Genomic DNA, 23,578 nt, shown 5'->3' on the forward strand with positions numbered 1-23,578 from the left:
TGCCACTTTCTATAGGAAAAGATATGTTTTACTCACAGATATCCAGTTTTAACTGTACCTATTTCACAGATATTTCAGACAGTACCTAATTGGGGTTGGGAGTGGGGAGATGGGAACTCGGAGTTCCAGGCCGGGGAGCCCAGTCACATCACATTCGGTGGTCTTTAGCAGGGTGCAACTCTCCTCTGAGCCTCACTTTCCAGGTTTGTAAATTGAGGAGGTAAAGATGGTTAACCATGATTATTTCTATGGGAGAGGAAAGTCCTTTGATCATATCTCCTCACCTTCATTGTGGTTCATAGGAATGGCCAGCTGAATGACATTGAGGGATTCGAGGGTGACTTTGCAGCCCCCTTGAAGCCAGCAGAAATGAGACAGTGTCAGAATTTACTAGAATCGAGGCTGGCTGTTAACTTTGGACAAGTTCCCCTGGGCAGGTCCCGCTGCTCCCTAACTACTGGCCACAATATGGTAAGGACCCACTGCTTCAGTCCTTCAAGGGGGCAGCAAGGACTTCCAAAGCCATTTTTGAGTTAGATAGTGGATAGAAAGATGGGTGAGTGGGTACATGGGCGGACAGGTAGTCAGGAGGCTGGGTAGAAGGATAGTTGGATGGATAAAAGATGGGTGCGTGAAAAAATAAACAGGCGAATGAGCGAATGCTGAGAAGGGACATCAAAGAAACAGCTAAGTGAAGAGTGAAAACCCCCAAGATTTTCTAGTGAGAGAGAAGTCCTTCACCTTCTCTCCAAGTCTATCCAAACTCTGTTTCTGGAGCCCTAGGGCCTCTCTGGGACGTTCCTGGGATGACCACAGTGTGAATAAGCCTGGTTTCCCACCCATGTTTTAGGTCCTCCCATCCCCCATCCCACCATCCAACAGAACAGGAGGTCCTTGCCGTATTCCTTGCACTTGAGGACATGTCACGGCCACTCAACACCCGGTAGCCTGGGATACAGAACCATCCCTATTCCAGGATTCTCCCAAGTGCCTCAGAGGCAAAATAGGATGCTCTACAGATCCTGGAGCTGGGAGCCCACTTGGAAAACAGGCTTGAAACACAAGCACCCTGGCCCTGGGTTCTGGGATGCGAACCACCAGCCCCGAAGAGTTTCACCAGAGTCTGATCAGTGATGTCCTGGTACAGCTGCTCATCCAACCACAGACGTATTCATCCAGTCAGCTGTTTGTCCATCTGTCCGTCCATCTGCCCATCTACCTGTTTGTCTGATACGTATTTGGTGATTGCTACCTGCCGGGTACCATGCTGGTGCTAGGTGACATACAAATCCCATTTGGGGCTCCAAGGTGCCAAGTCTTCAGGGTTTCATAGCCCAACTTGCCAATTACACAAAGGGGAAAAGGGCGGGGCAGACAGAGGAAGAGAGTGGGGTCTCTGGTTCTATCCCCTCTGCCGTCCCCCTACCTCCAGCTTCCCTCCGCCCTCCAGCCTGGGAGAGGGCAGCCTAGCTCTCTTGACTGATCAGGCCACTAAGTTGGCCACTTGCCTTTAGCATTTAGCACATTCACAGCTTTCAGCCCGGTTCACACCAAGGTGTGAATGACTGGATACCCTGCCCCCCAGGGAGTCATCTACTGAAAATGAAAGGTGCTGAACCCCAGGATCTTTCTGGCAGAGCTCTCCTGGATTGAGACTGAGAAACCTAATTAAGGAAACACTTGAGACAAGATCTCAGTGGGGGGTGGCATGCTGGGGGGGGTCAGAGCTGGAGGGGGTTCTGGAAAGCCCTGTTTATGTAAGAGCCTGGCTTGTGGGAGGGGGAGAAAGCACCGAGGAGCTGGGAGTCTCCTGTCCTGTGCTGGGTGCAGACATCTCAGCGCATGCTCCTGTGCGCCGCACTCAACAGCTTGCATGGCGTGGCTGGGCAGACACATCCCATCCTGCAACGGAGGGACTGTCCCCAGGCCAAGGCCAGCAGCGCCCTCTTTCTATTGCCGCTGATCAGTCAGTCATATGGCTTCAGTCCTCCAAAGCACCACACTTCTTCTTGCCTCTGGGTCTTAGTGTGTGCTATTCTGCCTTCCCGAAATGCTCTTTCCTCCTCCCCCAACCCCACCCTGTTGCCTACAGCTGTCAGATTTCATCTCGTACGCCACTTCTTCCAGGAAGTCCACCGTCGTCCAAGTGTGGGAGCTGTCCCAGGTGTGTGATGCCACACCCTCAGTGGTTCCGGGACCAGTAATACACCCTTCGATGGGATTTTCTTCCTCTCCATCTCAGCCTCAGTTCCCTCACCCCTGCTTCCTGTAATCAACTCCGAATACATCTTATCTAAGTCTGTGTCTCGAGTCCCGCTTTCTTAGGAACCAAGTTAAGACATTTGATGAACAGCTGTTTCTCGCTGACCATACTTGCTGTTTCTTTGAAGGCAGAGCCTGGATACTCTGGGATCTTTACCGCATCCTGTGCCTAGGACCTGGCCAACAAATGACCCTGGAGAGAGGGGAGGGAAGGGGAGGAAAGGCAAGGACAGAAGGGGAGAGGGAGGGAGGCAGAGAAACAAACAGCTCAAACCCGGGTGTGTCTTGCGTCATATCCCAGACACATCGCATCATCCCCAGATTCAGCCAGTGTAGACAAAAGAAACTCGTGGGATGGATGCCCTCCCTCATACTTATCATCATTCAGAAGAACTCTAGTTCCCCCTTCTCTTGCTCACCACCCTCACACACACATGCAGTGAATTATACCCCTAGGCGAGTGGGGGAGTGGAATGGTGGGGTCCTGCCTGGGTATTAAAAAAAAAAAACCTGTAATAGAAAACTCCACCAGTCATTTTTCCCTCCTTTTTGTATCCATGAGCAGGTGCACAGTGTAATGCCCCTGATTTTCAAGATCTGATTAAACTGTCATAGACGCAGCACAATTGCAATAACTCCTCCGCCTCGGCGAGGCCCAAATTATCATGGACCCGTGCACACCCCGAGACGCTGTAGATAAGGGCCTGTCAGCGTTTCTATTACAGGGCCCTGTTTGGGGGATTTGTTTATTTAAATTGGACGGACTGAGTGCGCCAGGGAGCCATGGACGCGCTGCAGGCAGCGTGGGCGGCGGCTGCGGAGGAATCGCCTTCCGGCCGCCACCTGTTGACGTCACGCGTGTCTCGGGTTCAGCGGGATCGGCGGGGCTCCGATGACTAACGGCAGATGGAGCGGGTGGAGCGGCCGCAGGAAGCTGGAGGAAGAGGGAGTCACGGGAAAGATGTTGGGTAACGTGGGGTGCAGGAAATGTCACATCCACACGGGTAGTGATTTTAGAGAAGAATCTCAGCGAGGGGCCAAAAGGAAGTGGGGAAAGGAACCAACAGCCTTGGAAGAGGTACCTTGTTATTAAATAACTCCTTGCCAAGCATTTGGGGCATGATGGCCCCATGGTAAAGAATCTGCCTGCCAGTGGAGGAGACATAAGAGATGCAGGTTTGATCCCTGGGTGTGGAAGATCCCCTGGAGGAGGGCATGGAAACCCACTCCAGTATCCTTGCCTGGAGAATCCCATGGACAGAGGAGCCTGATGGGCTACAGTCCATGGGGTTGCAAAGGAGTCAGACACGACTGAGCGACTAACAAGCAATGTGTAAACTTGAGCTTGACCTCACCAGCACCTTCGCTCCCAAACTCTTGGCCATGGGTAGCCTTTGAGACACATTGTGATTGGGACTCACCTCTGACACACCCCCAACCCACTCACCCTGCTCCAGCCACATGACTACTCACGTCCTTGAATATGCCAAGCTTCTGGACCACAGGGCCTTTGCACAGGCTAAATTGTGGGCCTGAAACGCCCTCCACCCACTGGCTCCCTCACACCCTTCCAGCCTCAGTGTAGATCACTGCCCTGATGGCTGTCCCTGACCATCCGTCCAAGGCTTCATCCCCACAGCCTGCTTCAGCGTGAACTGCTCTTTGGAGCCTCCTGTCTTTTGCCGACAGAGCATTTATCACCCTGGGTAATAATGTCCTTGAGTGTTTATTTGTTTATTCTCCAAAGAGGACATATGTTGTTTTTGTTTTCCCACCCTCCCTTCTCTGGAGAAATCTCAGCCTCTCGTTGCATGTGGCTCTAGCCTGGCTGCAGTTACAGACTCACCCTCCCTGCCCCGCTCCCGCCTCCCCGCCAATGTGCACACTGGCCCCAGAAATCTGGGTGTGACCCAGGCCTGGACAGTCACAACATCCCCTTCCGCAACAAGAAGGACTGGTTCAAGGAGTGCACTCGGGACCCAAGAAGTGCATTCAGTGACCCCAGAGCAGAGGCTGTGCGGTGGCTTTAAAACATGGCAGCAAATTCATTGACCCTGCCTGCTCCCAACAAAAAGGTGGAATCTAGCTCTCCTCTCCTTGGATTTGGACGGCCTTTTGTAAATGCTGCAGCGAACAGAATATAGCAGGAGACGCCGCATGACCTCTAAGGCTAGGTTACAAAGGATGACTCAGCTTCCACCTGGCCCTCCCTCTCTCGGGGCACTCATCCTTGGAACCCGGCCACCATGTTGTAAGGAAGCCCAAGCCACATGGAGAGGGCACACGTTTGATGTTCCAGCCCCAGCTGAGCTCCCAGCCAAGAGCCAGCATGAACTGTCAGACGTGTGAGCAAAGGAGACTGTGGATGGTTCCAGCCCCCAGCCTTTGAGTCACTATAGATGATGCCAAGTGGAGCAGAGAGAAGCTGTCCCGCTGAGCTCTTCCCAGATTGCAGATCTGTGAACAAAATAAATGGTGTTGCTTTAACACTCAGTTTTGGGGTGGCTGGTTATATAGCAATAGAAGAGAGGAATGGCATACTAAGCTGAGAACTCTGGGTAACCAGGATTCGAATTCAGGCAGTGTGAATAAAGGGTGTGTGGCAAACCTTAGGGCTGAGCAGCTATCCCAGGCAGCAAGGAGAAGGAAAAACATTTCTTATGACCTGAGTACTCTTTGTTGCATAGAAACAGTGAAAAGAGAAAGAATGGGGCACGGAGAGGGGGGAAGAAAACTCTTACTCAACACTCAAGACCCCAGCTAAAATGCCCTTCTCTCTGATCTCACATCAGAATATAGGAACTCCCCTGTCTTGTGATTACCCTATAATAATAACAAAAGTTAATATTTATTGAATGCCTACTATATGTCAGGGGGTGTTCTAAGAGTATTACACAATTTAAATAATCCCTATGGACTGTAACCCACCAGACTCCTCTGTCCATGGAACACTCCAAGTAAGAATACTGGAGTGGGTAGCCTTTCCCTTCTCCAGGGGATCTTCCCAACCCAGGGATTGAAGCCGGGTCTCCTCTATTACAGGCAGATTTTTTACCATCTGAGCCACCAGGGAAGCCCCAATAATAATAACAAAAGCTAATATTCATAGAATGCCTCCTGTGTGTCAGGGGGTGTTCTAAGAGTGTTACACAATTTGAATAATTCCCATGCTCACATTGATTCACGAGGCAGGTATTATTGTGATCCCCACTTTGCAGATGAGGAAATGAGATCCAAAAAGATAAAATGACTTGCTCACGGTCTCCCAGTTGGTACATGGCACAGCCAGGATTTGAGCCCTAAGCGATCAGTTCTTGCCCCTTTACCAGGCAGTTGGTACTTGCGTGTGTCTCATGGGTCTCTGAGCCCATCTGACTTAACTCTGGGCCTCCCAACTCTCCTGCCACCAGAAGCTCTGTCTTCCCTCCCATCCCTCGGGTCCACCCTCACTCCTGGGGACTCTGGTCCCCTTTGCGACACTTGTCCCTTCACCAGGCAGAGTCCTGGGGTGGAGGCATCCTGGGACCTGGGACGGGGGCGGCTCTGGCAGGCTAAGGCACTCCTCAGACCTTGCAGGGCAGGGTGGGGACCCCCGAGCATCAGAGAGAGTCCGTACTGGGGTCTGCAGGGTCCAGCCCCGTGGCGTGGGAAAGCAGAGAGGCCAGTGGAGAGAAAGTTTCTTCCAAATGAGTGAGGAGATGGAGGAGGCAGACACAGGAGGGGAGAGGAGACGAAAACACAGGAGGGGAGATGCCCAGACAGAGGATGGGGAAACGGACAGAGATGAGGAAGACAGAGACACGGAGGGAGAGAGGAGCATTGAGCGGGAGGGAGACAAGAGACAGAGAGAGAGACGAGAGACAGGAGAGACGAGAGGGGGAGAAGAGCCAGGAGGGAGGGAATGGCCGGGAGTGGGTAGAGGGGGGCGACACAAACCACCGGAGACAGGGACAGCCAGAGGGACGCGGGGACACCGAGGCACAGAGACAAAGGAGAGAGACAAGGAGACCCAGGGGTGGAAAACCAGGGGACAGGGAGCCTGCAGCTGAGAGAGACCAGGGAGAGGCCAGCGTGACGAGGCAGGTGAGGACCCGCAGGCTGCCGGCAAGAGGGCAGGGGCAAGAGGGGGCTTAGAACGGCCCCTTCACTGCCGCCGGTCACCCTGCTTCCTGTACAAGCCCTGCTTTGTTGGCCAAACAAACCTGGGCGGAGTCTGAGCTACCTCGTGGCAACTGTTGCCACGTGGAGAGACCCCCCGCCCCACCATCTAAATAATCCTACATGCCCCTCCTCCCCGAATCCTGAGTTTGGTGCCCCCCCGACTCAGTTGGGGAGGGGGAGCAGGGAGCGGGGCATACCTGCCTCCCTCAAGTCTGGAAAAATAAGTGTGCCTCGTCTCTTTTTATCCTTCCCTTTCCCCCTCCCCGCCCCCATCACCGCCAACCCCATCACACATCCCAGGGAATCTTTTATTTTTTAATTTTTTTTTTTAAGAAAACAAGTCTTTCGAGACAGAGGTGACCCCGACGGTGATAAGTGGGAAGGTTCACCTGGGAGAGTGTTATCAGCTCTCCGTGGCTGCCCGGGCCTCAGATTTCTCATTTTGATGAGGAGGCCGGGGAAATTGGATGCAACCCGACTGTGCATCCTGAGATGAGCTTCCTGGAGCCGGGCCTGCAAGGGCAGCGCTGGCCTCTCTCCGAGGTCGGGGGGTGCGGGGAAGTGGGGCGGGCTGGAGGGGCCCTGGGGCTGGTGGGGAAGGGCTTTCTGGAGTGACTTTCTCTTCCAGCTTTTCCTCCTTCTGAGCCTTCTGCCTGCCTCCCGCTTTCTAGCTGTCTCAGCCGAGGGGAGGGGTCTTCCTGAGTCAGGAGGAGATGCCCACGGAGGGCAGCTCACAGCCAGAAATATCCCCATGGTGGACGCAGAGGGGACGCCCCAACCCACCTCCTCGTTCCTGCGATCAACATCCCACCTAGGGGTCAGCCAACCTGGGCTGTGAAAAGACCCTAGAGTAAACGCTTTCAGCTTTGCCACCCACAGGGTCTCCGTTGCCCCCTCAACCCCGTTTGTGTAGACAATGGGTGGCTGTGTCCCTAAAATCTTTATTTACAAAAGCAGGCAGCAGGCGGGACTTGGCTGATCATTGGTAGCCTCGCTACTCAAAGTGCGGTCCCTGGACGGACCTGCAACCTGGGCATCCCCTCATTAGAGATGCAGAAGCTCAGACTCTGCCCCTGACCCGCTGTCTCATTTAATAAGTTCCCCGGCGAAGTCTGGGAAGCCCTGGTCTGCACAAAGAGAGGGGTGACTTGCTCTCTTGCAGCTGAGATTCCACGTCACGTGACAGGTGAGGAAACCGAGGCTCAGAGAAAGGTCGGCTGCCCAAGGACATGAGCCAAGGGTGGCAGAGTCAGGATTTGCATCCAAGTTCAGAGCCCATGCTCTTGACTTCCAGGGAAAGAAGGGACCGCGGTGTGGTTGCTTCTGTCCGCCTGAGGGACTGTGCAGAGACCCCGGGGTGAGTAGAACTCACTCTCTGCCAGCAGCTTCTCTGCTTGGAGAGACCTGTCAGCCTGCCGTGCACTGGTCTGGTTTCCTGGAAGGCCGGGCCCCCTGGGGAAGGGCGGTGGAGCCCCGGGGCATTTGGCCCAGCGCGCTCTGGCCAGGCCCTGTGGCCCCCACCCCTGTCCTGCCCTCTGTCTAGCCCCTGCACTGCCCCGCGCCCCAGTTCTCCGTGCCCCTGCCCTTCTTCTCCACGCTCAGGTCCCCTCCTGGAGAACACACAGATGCTCATTGACTCCGATGCTTGGAGAATGAACGTATGGTCAGAGCTGCCGGCAAGGGACCCACTCTGTGCCACTCCATGTCCTGCCTCCAGCTGGACACAGGACTCTGGGTCCACGATCAGACCTCCCCGAGCACCCACTGTGTGCTAGGCTCTCAGCTGGAAATAAAAACACAAAGTGCTTCTTTCCTCCCCCGAGGAGCAGAGAGCCTGGCGAGGGAGGCAAATGTGGATCCAAGCGGCTGACGGGAGGCGGAGAGGGGGTCAGTGCTAAGTCAGAAGGCCGTGGACCTGGGGCTGGCTGCAACGTCATAGACCCACTGTGAGCCAGGCAAAGGCCCACTGCGGTCAGTGTGACCCGTGACACGCTGGGAAACATTGGCCTAAGAAAGGGCGTGAATGCAAGTGGAGAAACCCGCGGGTCTTGGCGTCGGCCTGGCACAGTGTGGGTGTGGATCTGGGCCCCGCCTCTGTATGACTTTGGGTCAGAGTGAGTGCTTCGATAAATAGCACTGCATTTATTGTCGTTATTAATACTGGACTACGAACACGGCTGTTGACAGTATTTTTCTGCCAGACTATCCACTTCAAGATAAGTAGACTTTTCCAGTTTCTGCCAATGCTGAGCAGCCCAAATTCCATCATCCTAGAAGAGGAGACCAGATAAGAGAAATTACCTTTTTCCTATTCTATCCATTAGGGTTAAGACCGACTGAGAGAGAAGTCAAATAACAGTGGCTTCAACAAGATAGGCTGTTTCTCGCTGATATAACAGAAGTCCAGAGGGAGACTCCCTGTATGGAACTTTGTCTTCACAGTCCAATACGGCTGCATGAGCGTCAGCCATCATGTCCACCTTCCAGCCAGCAGGAAATTGGCACAGAAGAGGAAAAGGCAACAGGGTGCCCACCCACGATGTTTTAAAGAGGTTTCCCTGAAACTCTTTCCACATCACTCTGTTTGCCTCTTGTTGACCAAAATGTAGTCACAAGGGAGGTTGAGAAATACAGTCTTTATTTTGGGAGGCCACGTACCCAGCCAAAAATTGCAAGTTCCATCAGTAAGAGGGAACAAACACATTCAGTGTAGGTGACTCATAGGCGATGCTGCCCTTATTATTCGTGGGGGTGGGGGTTCAGGTGGTCTCTCAAGGCAGCCTGGAACCCACCTACGGGAGGATTATCTTTGGAGGCTTCCAGACCTGGTAAGAAGGAGCAAATATATTCAGGTGACATTTTGCAACATCCCAGGCACCCTGCCTTCCCTCCATCCTCATGTTGTGAAGCAGAAGACGAGAAAGTCCAGGGTTGGAGGGGGACAGCCTCCCCAAGGTCACCCAGCTGGCCAGGGACAGGGCTGGTTCTGGATTCTTGGAGGCCAACCTCCGATCAGTTTCCAATAAAGCTCACCCCGAGCTGTTGGGAATATGTTCATTTCCCGTCTTGACTCTGAGAGGCAGACATGGAAGGAGAGAGACACACACACATACATACATACATAGAGATGGATACCTACGTCTCTCTGTCTCCATGTCCGTCTCTCTCCTTTCCTTTTGCATTTTTGAAAAACAATTCAGAACTTCAGTTTATCAAAGTCACCCTTCCTGAATAAGAGGCTCCCAATGAGCCCAGGGGGCTCCCCAAATAGGACCCCCCAGCCCATGGTGTGTTTTTAGATCCCCACTGGGGGAGCCAGGCCTGGCCTCTTCTGGGAAGAGCTGGAGCTGGCTGTCTCTGGGTTTTGGGGAGTGTGTCTGTGCTGGCCCCGAGCATCTGGTGCCATCAACGGCGGCGGAGGCAGACGTGTTGAGGACGCCAGCCTGGGGAGAGGGGCAAGTGGGCCAGGCAGACAGACGTCACTGAACCTTGGCCATGACCCGGCAGGCATGCCCTGACAGTGTCCCAGCTCCCTGCTGGGGACTGGGATTTAGGGGCTACCCTGCTCAAGCCACAGCCTCCCAGACAGAAAAGGGCAGGATTCAAATCGGGTGGCTTCGTCGTCCCAGCCCTTAAGACAGTCCTCACGGCCCCACGCCCGCCCCACCCCAGGTGCTGGGTCCTCAAATCCACAGTGACCTGAGGGCCCAGCCAAGGACCAGGTGGTCCAGACACAAGTAGTAGAAAAGGGGGAGTTTTTGCAGGTGACTCCACACGTACACACATAGAGGCATGCGTGTGGACGCACAAGAGCACATACGTGTGAGTGTACACACAGGCACACGTGTGGACACGTGCAAGCACAGACACGCACAAATGAAGACATGTGGACACAATGAACCATGCACACACAGACATGCATGCTTACACACATGCACGCACGCTCACACACACACATGTGCACATGGCCCATGTTCCAAGCTCTTTGGGAATATTTTGGAGTCATCCAGTTTAGCCTCCTGCTTACAGAACCTTCTCCCAAGTCCAACCTATGAGCTTGAATGCCCCCGGGGGCGGGGCGCTCATTACATTCCTGGGCACTCACCCCAGTGCCAGGCCACTCAGGACATCAGAAGAAGCCTCACTTGCCAGCCACGTGACTTGAAGACATGCTCCCCGCCCCCCCCCACACACACACACCTTTTACTGCTCTGCGCCTCGGTCAGCAACCACGAATGGAGTCAATGTACCCAGCGCCAACCTGGTCTCTGCTGCCATGAGGCTTATATGCCATGGGGCATGTACAGCTCTTCTCTGAGGAGACAAGAATGTGAGAGTAATCATTCTTCATTGCTGCCTCCTCCAAAGCCAGCGGGCCCTTCCCCATTTGAAGCAGGGTGTCCCCACTGTGGAGAGGGGAGAATCAGAGGACCCGGGGCCTCTCTGCAAATAGGAGGGGTTGTGCTGTGTCCTGGGATCCACCCTGATTCCACCCAGGAGTGTCTCCAGCCCTCACAAGGCTCCCACGGGTGAATGGCTGCTGGCCAGGGCTCCCCGGAGATGGGTGGTCGTTGGGGTCTCACCACGATGAGCCAGCTGCCAGCTTTCGTGAGCAAGGCTGCTCAGGAACATGGCAGAAGAAGATACTCTGGGCAGGAATGCAAGCATTGCATTGGCTGCTGTGTTATGGCCGGCAAGCCTCTCTTCTGCCCTGAGCCTATTTCCCCAATTCTTACCAATGGAGTGGAGCACACACACCTACCCCAGTACCCTGTGGTGATGGTCCAACCCACAAGTAGGTGCCTATCCCCAAAACAATAGGTACTCACCTGTATGACTGTGCGTTTCCACCAAACTATTCTATAGAGAGAAAAGTGGACGCCCAGAGAGGGCAAGTCATTGGTGCACGGCCACACAGCGTGCGTGACCCTGCCACCCATCTCAACCCCTACTTGATGAAAGGAAAGCAGCTGCCCCATGGGCACGGAGACCGCCCCCAGCACAGGAACCCCACACGTCTGTCCTTCAACAACATACACCAAATCCACTGGGCATCGAAGTAACTCCTCCTTTTGCAAATGATCCGCAACAGAAAACTCCTCCAGAGACAAGGGAAAATATTTCCCCTAAACCTATTTACTTTTCAAATTTCAGTTGCCATAACAACTCGGCACAACTATTTATGTGAAATCTTCGCCTTCCAAGTCTTGTCGAGCACCACGCTCTGCAGAGAGTTCAACTCGGCCCTTTCAATAACAACACATTTTTTCAATCAATGTGGGTCTTGGTTTTTTTTTTTTTTCTCTTTTCTATAAACACACATAAAGTATGTTGTGCAAAACTTTTGAAAGCTAATAGGGAAACGCTGAGTTTTACAGACCTATTCTTCTCTGATTGCCCCCAGTAGATCTTTCTGAAGTATGACAGTGACAGAAACGACAAGCCAGCTTGGGTTTTGGGTTTTTTTTTTTTCCAAATGTCTCTGAATTGTTTCCACTCCTGATGTCTGCGGAGCGCCTAGAGGCAGAGGGGGTTCTAGTGAAGGGCCCTGAACAACTGGCTCCAGCTCAGGCCCTGCCCCCAAACAGGCTGCGCATCCTTGGAAAACTCAGTGCAAGTCTCTGGGGACTTGGTCCAGGGGCACACTTGGTCCAGCTGGGCCCCCGCCCAAACTGAGGGATGGAGGATTAGGACAGGCATCGTGTGTCTGAGGCATCCTGCAAATATCCTGGGATCATGACGGCCATGGGCTTTCATTTTCCGAAACAACCCCAGCTTCAGATTCTCTGTTCCAGGGCCCGTGCGAGCCTTCGTACAAGCTGTTCCCTTTGCCTGGAATTTCCCCTTTGTCGACCTGTCAAGTTGACGTGAAGGGGCCTGCGCTCGATGTGAAGCTCTGCTGTTGCCGTCTTCAAGTTCATACGTAATTTTGAACAGGAAGCCTGGCGTTTTCATTTTGCAACTGGATCCTTGGATTTCATAGCGGATTCCTTGGAATTCCGTTCCGGCCGGTCTCTATTCTATCTAGCACATGGTGTGTATCAAACCGTTGAATCCCCAGACAACCCTTTAAACACACGGTGGTGATATGTTTTACACATAAGGAAACTGAGTCCCGAGAGATCAGAGGTCGAGGAGCATCATCATTCCCACCCACCACCACCCCGCCATCCCAATAGGAGCTGTTATGCATTAGGCACCATTCCAAACACTGTTTTGGGTCACCTCATCCAACCCTGTGAGAAGGGAACTACTATGATTCTCTTTTTCCAGAGGCACAGAGAAGTTAGGTAACTTACTCAAGATCACACAGCAAGCAAGTAGAAAAGCCATGCTTTCCTATGAGGCCCTCTGGATCTCTCCCCTACATGCCAGCAACAACTTTCTCAACAGGTCCTGACCTCTGAGCTAACCCCTCCCAGCCCATCCTCAGCACAGTAACCAGAGCCATGCATTTCCCATAACCTTTCGTTATGCCACTTTCTAGTGACAAATCCTCCCATGGCCCTCAGGAACCTCAAGAAACATCTAACCTCCTTCATCTGACCATTGAGACCCTCCGTGATATGACTGCTGCTGATTTCCACGGCTTCAGTGTCCCCTGGCTCTCCGTGCTCTCACCTTCTAGATTATCTGCCGTTAGATCTCTGCACACATCAGGCCGCTTCTTGATTTATCAAGTTAGGGACCACTGGTTCCTGACACAGAGCCTTGGCACACAGGTATTCTAGAAAACTTTGCTGAACTGAACCAACATGTCCTGGTGGAATCCATCAGGATGGATGGATGAGTGGTGGCTGGCTGGATGGAGGGATGGGACGGTGGATGGGTAGGTGAATGGAAGGATGGATAGGAGAGTGGATCGGTGGATTGGGTGGTAGACGGGTGGGTGGGTGGATGGATGCATAGAATGGTGAATAGATGGGTAGATGAATATACAGATGGATGAAAGAAAACCCCAGAAACCATCCCATAACCATTAATACTTGGATGGTGAGGTACTCGAAATTCTGAGTATGGAGTAGACCAGCAATAAATGTTGATTGAACGGATGGTTAAATGAATGTCAGAGGGCAACTGGTGATTAACCCTCCATAAGCACCTGTTTTTCCTCTTGTTTATTCCTTTCTCTCCCATCTCCACCCTCATTCTCCCAGCTTTCCATTTCTTCCTTCAGTTGTCACATGACTCACAGTGGCCAAGCTCCCCAGGTTCATGCCTGCACATTAATTATTGCGTCATATAATCCAAATTTATCTAATGAATTAATAATAGACCATAGGGGTATTTTAATAATGAAATATTTGGAGCTGTGTTTTGATAATTGCAGCAGGCTTTCATAATTACAGCACGGCTGTGGAACTAAAATCAAAATCAATTAGGTGGTATGCAATGACACCCCAGGAGCACCCCTCAAAGCTTCAGTAGATAGACCCACCAGGATGAGGAAGAACCACTTATCTCTGGAACCAGATGAGGCCTGGGGAGTCAAGGCCTTTGCTGGATGCTTGAGCTGGGGAGGGATTCCAGGAAGGACAAGGAAAGGAACATCACTGAAATACATCAGATGTTTGAGTCACAAAGTGCTTTAAAGGTCAACTGAACACGCGTCTGCTCTTATAGAGGAAGAGATCGAGGTTCAGAGAGGCACCCTGACTCACCAAGGCATCCTTAACATAGAGAGCCTGGACTGTGTCTCTGGACTCCTAGTCCAGTGTCCTCTTGGCCCTGGAACACACACTCTCCTCCTTCGGCCACAATACAGCTCTCAATGGCTTGGCTATGACTCCTGAGACTCCCTGTCTGTACAACCAAACCACGTGATGCTCATGAACTTTGACTTCTGCACACCTCTCTGCTTTTCCCTGTGCTGTGTCCTCTGCTCAGGGTGCCTTCCCTTCCCCACACTCAATCTTAAAATCCTCCCAGCAGGGGTGACCTCCTTTCCTCCTGCCCTCAAGGGCTCCCACTACATGGTGATTGCTACTCTGTCTCCTCCAAAAAGATTAGAGCTCCTTTAAGCCAAGGGCAAGTTCATTGTGTCTCCCTGGGATGTTAACATGGGGTGCTAACAAAGAGTAAATGCATAATATAGGTTTATTCAAGGCCAGATGGTGGACCGGGAGGGAGGAACAAGAGCAAAGAAGGGAAATAAACAAAAAAGTTGGTTCTGGAGTTATTTCCAGAGTGCATTTAGCCAAGGCCTCTGAAAGGACATTTGGGTTTAAAAATACTTGTTTAGGGACATCTCTTGGATATTTAAGCTGCAACAAAATTAGACACAGGAAAGCAAGAGACATCTTCTCAAGAGGACAAAGAATGCTAATGCCGGCAGATTGGTATTCTAAACCACCATCCTCCCCCTCAATCCACCCCACACAGTCAAGAAACCTGGGCAATTGACCCTGAGGTCCCTCTCTAAGACGTGTCCTCAAGAAGCTACTTGAACTTCTGCAGACACTGCCCAAAGCGGGTCCCCTGTGCAGAGCTGACAAGCGGCAGCTGGGGCTGCAACGGGTGCGATTAAGATCCGTTTCTTAAGGCCGTGGCGATCCCACTGCCGGTAACCACGGAGCCAAGTGTGAACGACAGAAGCCAGCCAGGTTTGGCCACCTTTATCATCTGTGAAACAATGGTCAGGTTTCTGGGGGTGGGAAGGACGCTAACGTGCAGGAGTTTGGTAACCTCAAAGTATCACCACCTCCCACCTCCTTCCCCCACTCCCCACTTCCAAACAGGATCTATTGATTCAAGCTCTGAGCTTTATTTTGAGAGGCACCAAATGGCACCCCACTTCAGTACTGTTGCCCAGAAAATCCCATGGATGGAGGAGCCTGGTAGGCTGCAGTCCATGGGGTCGCTAAGAGTCAGACACGACTGAACGACTTCACTTTCACTTTCCACTTTCATGCATTGGAGAAGGAAATGGCAACCCACTCCAGTATTCTTGCCTGGGGAATCCCATGGACAGAAAAGCCTGGTAGGCTGCAGTCCATGGGGTCGCACAGAGTCGGACACGACTGAAGCGACTTAGCAGCAGTAGCAGCATAGCACTGCAGTTAAAAACACAGACGCCAGAGCCTGACTTTTAGGGTTCAAACTCCAGCACGGCCACTTAGGAGCTGTGTGACCTTGGGTGAGTCTCTTAGCCTCTCTATAACTCAGGGTCACTTGTGGGGAGTAATGAGCTGATTTTCCTAAATGCTGGATTAGGGGATGTCTCTGTTCTTACCTCCTCTGTTAAGAGGACCTTGATGTGCAATGCCCTTCCCTGACTCTCAGCGTGGACTGGAAAGTACTAGCCCCGCCCACCAGTGCCAGGACTTAAGCCCATCCCCCATAACCAGCCAATCAGCAAAGCCCATTCCTCTGTACTACAGAGATTGGTCAGGATCAAACCCTTAGGGTCAGTTCAGTTCAGTCCAGTCCAGCCCATTCACTCAGTCATGTCCAACTCTTTGCAACTCCATGGACTGCAGCATGCCAGGCTTCCCTGTCCATCACCAACTGCCAGAGCTTGCTCAACCTCATGTCCATCAAGTCAGTGATGCCATCCAACCATCTCATCCTCTGTCATCCCCTTCTCCTCCCACCTTCAATCTTTCCCAGCATCAGATTCTTTTCCAATGAGTCAGTTCTTCCCATCAGGTGGCCAAAGTATTGGAGTTTCAGCTTCAGCATCAGTCCTTCCAATGAATATTCAGGATGGATTTCCTTTAGGATGGACTGGTTGGATCTCCTTGCAGTCCAAGAGACTCTCAAGAGTCTTCTCCAACACCACAGTTCAAAAGCATCAATTCTTTAGCACCCAGCTTTCTTTATAGTCCAACTCTCACATCCATGCATGACTACTGGAAAAACCATAGCTTTGACTAGATGGACGTTTGTTGGCAAAACAATGTCTCTGCTTTTTAATATGCTGTCTAGATTGGTCATAACTGTTCTTTCAAGGAGCAAATATCTTTTAATTTCATGGCTGCAATCACTATCTGCAGTGATGTTGGAGCCCCCCCAAAATAAAGTCACTCACTATTTCCATTGTTTCCCCTTCTATTTGCCATGACATGATGGGACCGGATGCCATGATTTTAGTTTTCTGAATGTTGAATTTTAGGCCAACTTTTCCACTCTCCTCTTTCACTTTCATCAAGAGGCTCTTTAGCTCTATTTTCTTTCTGCCATAAGGGTGGTGTCATCTGCATATCTGAGGTTATTGATATTTCTCCCAGCTATCTTGATTCCAGATTGTGCTTCATCCAGCCCTGCATTTCGCATGATGTACTTTGCATATAACTTAAATAAGCAAGGTGACAATATATAGCCTTGAAGTACTCATTTTCCTATTTGGAACCAGTCGGTTGCTCCATGTCCAGTTCTAACTGTTGCTTCTTGACCTGCATACAGATTTCTCAGTAGGCAGGTCAGGTGGTCTGGTATTCCCATCTCTTGGAAGAATTTTCCAGTTTGTTGTGATCCACACAGTCAAAGGCTTTGGCATAGGCAATAAAGCAGAAGTACATGTTTTTCACTGACTTGATGGATGTGAGTCTGAGTGAACTCCGGGAGTTGGTGATGGTCAGGGAGGCCTGGCGTGCTGCAATTCATGGGGTCGCAAAGAGTTGGACATGACTGAGCAACTGAACTGAACTGAACTGAGATGTTTTTCTGGAACTTTCTTGCTTTTTTGATTATCCAACGGATGTTGGCAATTTGATCTCTGGTTCCTCTGCCTTTTCTAAATCCAGCTTGAACATCTGGAAGTTCACGGTCCACGTACTGTTGAAGCCTGGCTTGGAGAATTTTGAGCATTATTTTGCTAGCGTGTGAGATGAGTACAATTGTGTGGTAGTTTGAACATTCTTTGGCATTGCCTTTCTTTGGGATTGGATTGAAAACTGACCATTTCCAGTCCTGTGGCCACTGCTTAGTTTTCCAAATGTGCTGGCATATTGAGTGCAGCACTTTCACAGCATCATCGTTTAGGATTTGAAATAGCTCAACTGGAATTCCATCACCTCCACTAGCTTTGTTCGTAGTGATGCATCCTAAGGCCCACTTGACTTCGCATTCCAGGATTGTCTAACTCAATGAAACTATGAGCCATGCCGTGTAGGACCACCCAAGACGGAAGGGTCATTGTGGAGAGTTCTGACAAAACATGGTCCACTGGAGAAGGGAATGGCAAGCCACTTCAGTATTCTTGCCTTGAGAACCCCATGAACAGTATGAAAAACCCTTTTGAAGCCCACCAATCAGAGCTAAGGAGGCTCTTCATCAGGGATTATCAGCTAGTATGGCTGTCACGTAATTGTGACAAATGTTGGCTCTCCAAGTTTCGTCTGTCTAGAGGGTGAGAGAGACAAGGCAACTAAGAGCTTTGGGATCCTTGGGCGGAGAACGTCTGTGCCCTTTTCCCCTCTGCTCCCCAGCAGAGCTGGGTAGGCAGCCTTCTCTCCTGGTGCTCAAGGCTCCTGCTATCTCCTATGGTAAAATGAAACAAAACTGGTCATTCTGAGTGTGGGCCTTGGGCCTGGTAGGCCTGATTCAAACCTCGATCCCGGGACATCGCTGATAGTCCAATTGTTAAGACTTTGCCTTCCAATGCAGGGGGTGTGGGTTCAATCCCTAGTCGGGGAACTAAGATCTCACACGTCTCGCAGCCAAAAAACTAAAACATAAAACAGAAACAGAATGGTATCAAATTCAACAAAGACTTTAAAAATGGTCCACATCAAAAAAAAAAAAAAATCTTAAAAAACTAGAACAATCCCAAGCCTCCCTTCTTACATGTGGGACCCTCATCTCTCACTGGTCGGTTTCTTCACCTGGAAAGTGGAGATGACAAAGGACGCTGACTCTGGGGAGGCTCTGAGACTCAGTGCAGTAAGGCGTGCCCAGCACCTGGCACCAAAGAGGGGCTCGGGCAGAGGTGCAGGTCATTGGTAACATGCCCTTCCTGCCTTCTCATGCAACCGGCTCTTAACACATCTGTCCGCTGCCACAGTGGGCCCCTAAGGCAGGGCCAGTGCGGATGCTCCCTGTGCCTTCAGCATCCTGAGTGAGGCCAGGTGTGGGCGGGGGAGGAGCAGGGGGATGAAGGAAGGGACAGAGGAAGGGAGGGAGGAAGCTCAGGGGTCTTTCTGACACTGAAAGCCCAGCTGCTCCAGAATCAAAGCATATTTAGATCAGGAGACAGAAGACCAATCTTAAGCCCTTCACTCTGCAGAGACAGAGCTCAGAGGGAGGCTCTGACTTCCCCAGGGTCACACAGCAGAGCCTGGCTAAATAGCCCCCTCCAGTAGTGCCTCCCCAGACCCTGCAGCCAGCCTCTGGCTCCCTGGCAGCCCAACCCACTCAGGCTAATCCCAACGTGCAGCACCTTTTCCTGTCTGGAGGGAGAGACACCACCCCCAAGCCAGGTGTCCCCCTCAGGTGTCTCCTTCCCCAGAAGGGCTGGGCTCCAGAAAACACCCTGGGGCCTCCAGGCCAGAAGGAGCAAGGTGAGTCAGAGCCAGGTGAGGGGAAAGTGCAGCGAGAAAGAGCCTGGGGGTGTAGGGAGGGAGAGAGTGCTTTGTAAGTGAGTCAGGCAGGCAAGCTTCTCTCCAAATAATAGCAAGAATCTCTTGGCCTGAACTCAAGTCTGCAGAGCACAAATGTTGGTTTCCTGTCACTGAACTTGCGGGACCAAAGCCACCCGAGCTCGGTTCTGATCGCACCTGCCGTGTGACTCCTGTCATGGGGTGACCTCCGGCTTCTCTTCTTTTCTGGCGGCCTCACGGGGTGGTGGGGTGTGGGGGTGGGGCTTGGGGTGTGGGGGGTGGGGCAGGAGGTCTCTGTCTCGTTGGGGGTGGGGTGGGTCATGGGTCACCAGTTCTTCCCAATGAATTGCTTATATTTGAGGTTCTGACCTGTGAAGTGATCGTCCCTCCTCATGCCCCAGAAGCATCATTCCCTCCTCCAGGTAACAAATGCAGGATGCTTCCCCCGCCATGATGCCCTGATTAGGGGGTGAGGGAGGGCTTTACAGGAAACCTAGAAGCAAAGCTCTGGGTCTTGTTTCAAAGGAGCATGTCTCTCCTGCCCGTCCAGGGTGGGCTGCCCCAAAAGCACACCTCTGCTGACAAGCATGGTGGTGCAAAGGATATAAGAGGGTTTGGGGGAGAAGCAAGGAAGAAGTTAGAAGAAGTGACTGGGGCTCCAGCCCCCTGGGGACCTCTGGGAGACCTTGAACCACGCCTAGGAGTGTCTCACCCAAGGGAAGGGGGAGCTGGGGTACTGATCCTCCATCTCCCGTAGGGTCTGCCATTGGCCGAGGGGTACTCCCCTGGTGTGTTAACCTCTGTCCCCATGAGACCGGCCTGGGACCTGGGCCTCTTTGCTGCAGGGCGGCAAAGCTTGCCCCTGGATGCACGTCTCCTCAAGCTACACAATTCAGAGAAACTACACGGGACTGTGTGCCGGCACAGTTGGGGCAAATTCTGGATCAAAAGATATCAAAAAAGGAAGAAAAAAATGCCCTGCTGTCATTTCTGAAGAGCCAGGAACAAAAAAAAAAAAAACAAAGCTGGGTGTTGGGAGCAAAAGCGGGGTATTGTTCATGCCATCTGCACTCACCATTACAAAGGAGTGGTCAAACCACCTCAGACACCCCTCCAGCCAACCCCTGGACTCACCCTCACCCCATAGAAGACTGAGCTTGCCCCCCTCCTCCGGAAGCAAGCAAGGAACCTGAGTTACTTGTTTTAGCTCCCTCTGCAGCTGGCACATGAGCCCCTGGAAGCCTTGCCTGAATTTCTCATCTGGACTTATTGTTATTCAGTCGCTCAGTTGTGTCCACTCTTTGTGACTCCAAGGACTGCAGCACACCAGGCTTCCCTGTCCTTCACAATCGCCCAAAGCTTGCTCAAATTCATATGCATTGAGTCAGCAATGCCCTCCAACCATCTCATCCTCTGTTGCCCCTTTCTTCTCCTGCCTTCCATCTTTGCCAGCATCAGGGTCTTTTCCAATGAGTCGGCTCTTCGCATCAGGTGGCCAAAGTATTGAAGCTTCAGCATCAGTCCCTCTAATGAATAGTCAGGGTTGATTTCCTTTAGGATTGACTGGCCTTTAGTTGATTTCTGTTGATGGGGGAAGGCCAAGCCCCCTGGTCAGTATCAACTTCATTAGGGAAGGACTGGCATTTAGAAGACATGGGGTGGGCCAGCATAGGAAAGATGAGAGCCAAGGGGTAGTGGGTGAGCATCAGCGGTGTCTGCCACGCTCACTCAGCTAGGAATACTAGCCCCGGCCTGTCCTCGGAGCTTTGCCATTTACACTGCACTCACCTGTGACTTCCTTCCATCACTTGCAGACATTGGTTCCACCCCCTCATTACAAATGAGGAAGTTGAGACCTGGACCAGGGAAATGGCTCACTGGTAAGAGGTCAAGAGGGGGCCACAAATCCAAGCAACTGGCTTCTAGATCCAAGAGAACCAGCTCCAGAATTAGCCCTGGCTCTGGGTTCAGATCCTGGTCTACCTCTCCTGGCTTTCACAATACAGAGCAGAGTTGTAGACTTGACTTCCCTTCGGCCTCTGTTTCATCAACTGGGAAGTAGAGACAAGATCAGGCCCCCTCGCAAAGTCGACGTCAGGATCCAACAAGGGGACACATGCAGACAGACAGGAGCAGACCCAGCGCACAGTAGCTGCTTAGTCATCAGTTCTCTCCAGACCCCTTTGGCCTCAGTCTGCTCCCCTCAAGGCACTCTGGGACTGGGGGCCAGGCTATGGTTAATCCAGCCAACACTTACTGAGCCCCTGAGGTTGCACTGTTCCCGTGCTAGTGCTGCTTATGAACAAGACAGGCCGGGACCCTGCCCTCGTGGGAGGCAGGCAGGTAAAGAGAGACTTGAGCAACATGGGGAGGGCTGCAAACCCTCCTGAGCGGGAGGCCTGCACACCCTCCTGAGTGGGAGGCCTGGGAAGGACAAATGGAGTTGCCCCGAGGAGAGTCAGGATGCATGGAGGAGGCTGGGGAGAAGTGAGGTCACAGCAGAAGCCAAATAGCCGGGCCTGGAGGCAGCCTGGGGTAGGAGCAGGGTGGAAGGCTGAAAGCTAGAGGTGGCAGGGTCAGACTTTTAAACACCTATGGCTGCTGCATGGATGCTGATCGGAGCCGACCAAGAAGGACCATCTCTTAACAGAGATGAGCAAAGATGATGGCCTGGACTGGGCCTGCAGTGGGGAGGTGGGCAGAGCAGCTGCAGTGCCAGCGCCGGGTAGGTCCTTGGGGAGGCAGGAAGGGCAGTCAGGAGGCGTCAAGGACATCCTTTATTTGGGAGCCTGAGCTCAGCTTGTCCCAGGACCTCAGCTGACTCTGCCCAGGTTGTCCCAAGACCCAAAGTGCCACCCCGTGGGCCCCACACCCTTCCTGCACCTCGGGGTTGTGACTGTGGCCCCCTGGACCCTCCGCTTCCCTCGGCTCCATAGTCACTAACTTGCTTGTTGTCATTCAGTCGCTAAGTCGTGTCCAACTCTTTGCAACCCTATGGACTGTAGCACACCGGGCTTCCCTGTCCATCACTATCTCCTGGAGTTTGCTCAAATTCATGTCCATTAAGTCAGTGATGCCATCCAACCATCTAATTCTCCATCATCTCCTTTTCCTCTTGGCCTCAATCTTTCCCAGCATCAGGGTCTTTTCCAATGAGTCAGCTCTTCGCATCAGGTGGCCAAAGTATTGGAGCTTCATCTTTAGCATCAGTCCTTCCAAGGAATATTCAGGGTTGATTTCCTATAGGATTGGCTGGTTTGATCTCCTTGCAGTCCAAGGGACTCTCAAGAGTCTTCTCCAGCAGCACAATTCGAAAGCATCAGTTCTTTGGTGCTCAGCCTTCTTTCTGGTCCAACTTGTTGGGGCCCCCACCCATTTCTTCCATCAGCGGATACACAGACCCTTGTCCTCCAGGACGAGCTCTGAGACCCAGCTCCTACTGAGAGAAACCAGAGGCCAGCAGAGTAAACAGACCTGGGCAATGATCCCTTACCTGGTAAAAATGTAGATAAATGATGGTGGGAAGGACTTTTTTTGGAGAGGTACCCACCCAGCCCCCAGGCTCTCTGGCAGGCACCTAGATCCATTTATCCATTGTCTGATTGTCAGAGGGACCTCCCATTACCTGTGTCTTCTCAAAGCAGTGAGGAGCCTTGAACTCCCAATTCAGGTTGGAGGCTTCTCCAAAGACCAACAGGGGACCCACTGAGCGTGCAAGGATCCCTAAGTCAGACAATGAGTCCAGCAAAGGAAAGCATATTTGAGAGGTTGTTCCAAAATGTACATCCTCACAGCGGGAGCATTCAAATTAACCTGAGCCACTGTTCCTGTTGGGGCTTTCCTGGTGGCTCAGACAGTGAAGAAGCCACCTGCAATGCAGGAGCCCCAGGTTTGATCCCTGGGTTGGGAAGATCTCCTGGAGAAGGGAATGGCTACCCACTCCAGTATTCTTGCCTGGACAATCCCATGGACAGAGGAGCCTGGTGAGCTACAGTCCATTGTTTCACAGTCAGACACGACTGAGTGACTAACACGTTCACTGTTCTTGCTTGTGTTGGATTGTTTTGCTTCGGTTTGATTTTTTGCAGTTGAGCAAGGGATATACTATTACGGTTCATAATTCAAAAGGATGTATACTAAAAAGTCTATTAGTACAGTTATTCCTCAGTATTTGCAGGGCATTGATTTGTCCAGACTCCCATAGGCACCAAAATCCACGGATACTCAAGGGTTTTTTTTACAGAAAATGGACATAGTGTTTGCCTATAACCTATGCCCATCTTTTTAATTATTCCTGGATTTTTTAATGCTACCTAACACAATGTCACCAAATTCACACTTAAATTGAAGAAAGTAGGGAAAACCACTAGACCATTCAGGTATGACCTAAATCAAATCCCTTATGATTATACAGTGGAAGTGAGAAATAGATTTAAGGGCCTAGATCTGATAGATAGAGTGCCTGATGAACTATGGAATGAGGCTCGTGACATTGTACAGGAGACAGGGATCAAGACCATCCCCATGGAAAAGAAATGCAAAAAAGCAAAATGGCTGTCTGGGGAGGCCTTACAAATAGCTGTGAAAATAAGAGAAGCGAAAAGCAAAGGAGAAAA

The 23,578-nt window shown here is 51.8% G+C and overlaps 2 long non-coding RNA genes across 4 annotated transcripts in view; both read right to left on the reverse strand.

Moving 5' to 3' along the window:
* Nucleotides 1-2,975: 2,975 nt before the first annotated feature.
* Nucleotides 2,976-6,408, reverse strand: LOC132342644 (uncharacterized). Its single transcript, XR_009491111.1, has 2 exons — nucleotides 5,438-6,408; nucleotides 2,976-4,719 (listed from the first exon to the last, which is right to left on the reverse strand). It is a non-coding gene; the product is annotated as an uncharacterized lncRNA (long non-coding RNA).
* Nucleotides 6,409-9,040: 2,632 nt separating this feature from the next.
* The window catches only part of LOC100849610 (uncharacterized), a 142,269-nt gene continuing 127,731 nt past the window's right edge, over nucleotides 9,041-23,578 (reverse strand). For 2 of the 3 annotated variants that reach the window (XR_009491110.1, XR_812454.4), the window contains exons 2-3: nucleotides 10,624-10,737; nucleotides 9,041-9,248 (exon numbers count right to left, since the gene is read on the reverse strand). This is a non-coding gene — a long non-coding RNA (uncharacterized lncRNA). Of the gene's footprint in view, nucleotides 9,249-10,623; nucleotides 10,738-11,252; nucleotides 13,351-23,578 lie in introns of those variants that run through there. The other variant, XR_238184.5, reaches the window with a different exon arrangement.

The sequence above is a fragment of the Bos taurus genome, chromosome 17 (genome assembly GCF_002263795.3).
Source record: "Bos taurus isolate L1 Dominette 01449 registration number 42190680 breed Hereford chromosome 17, ARS-UCD2.0, whole genome shotgun sequence".
Taxonomy (NCBI): Eukaryota; Metazoa; Chordata; class Mammalia; order Artiodactyla; family Bovidae; genus Bos; species Bos taurus.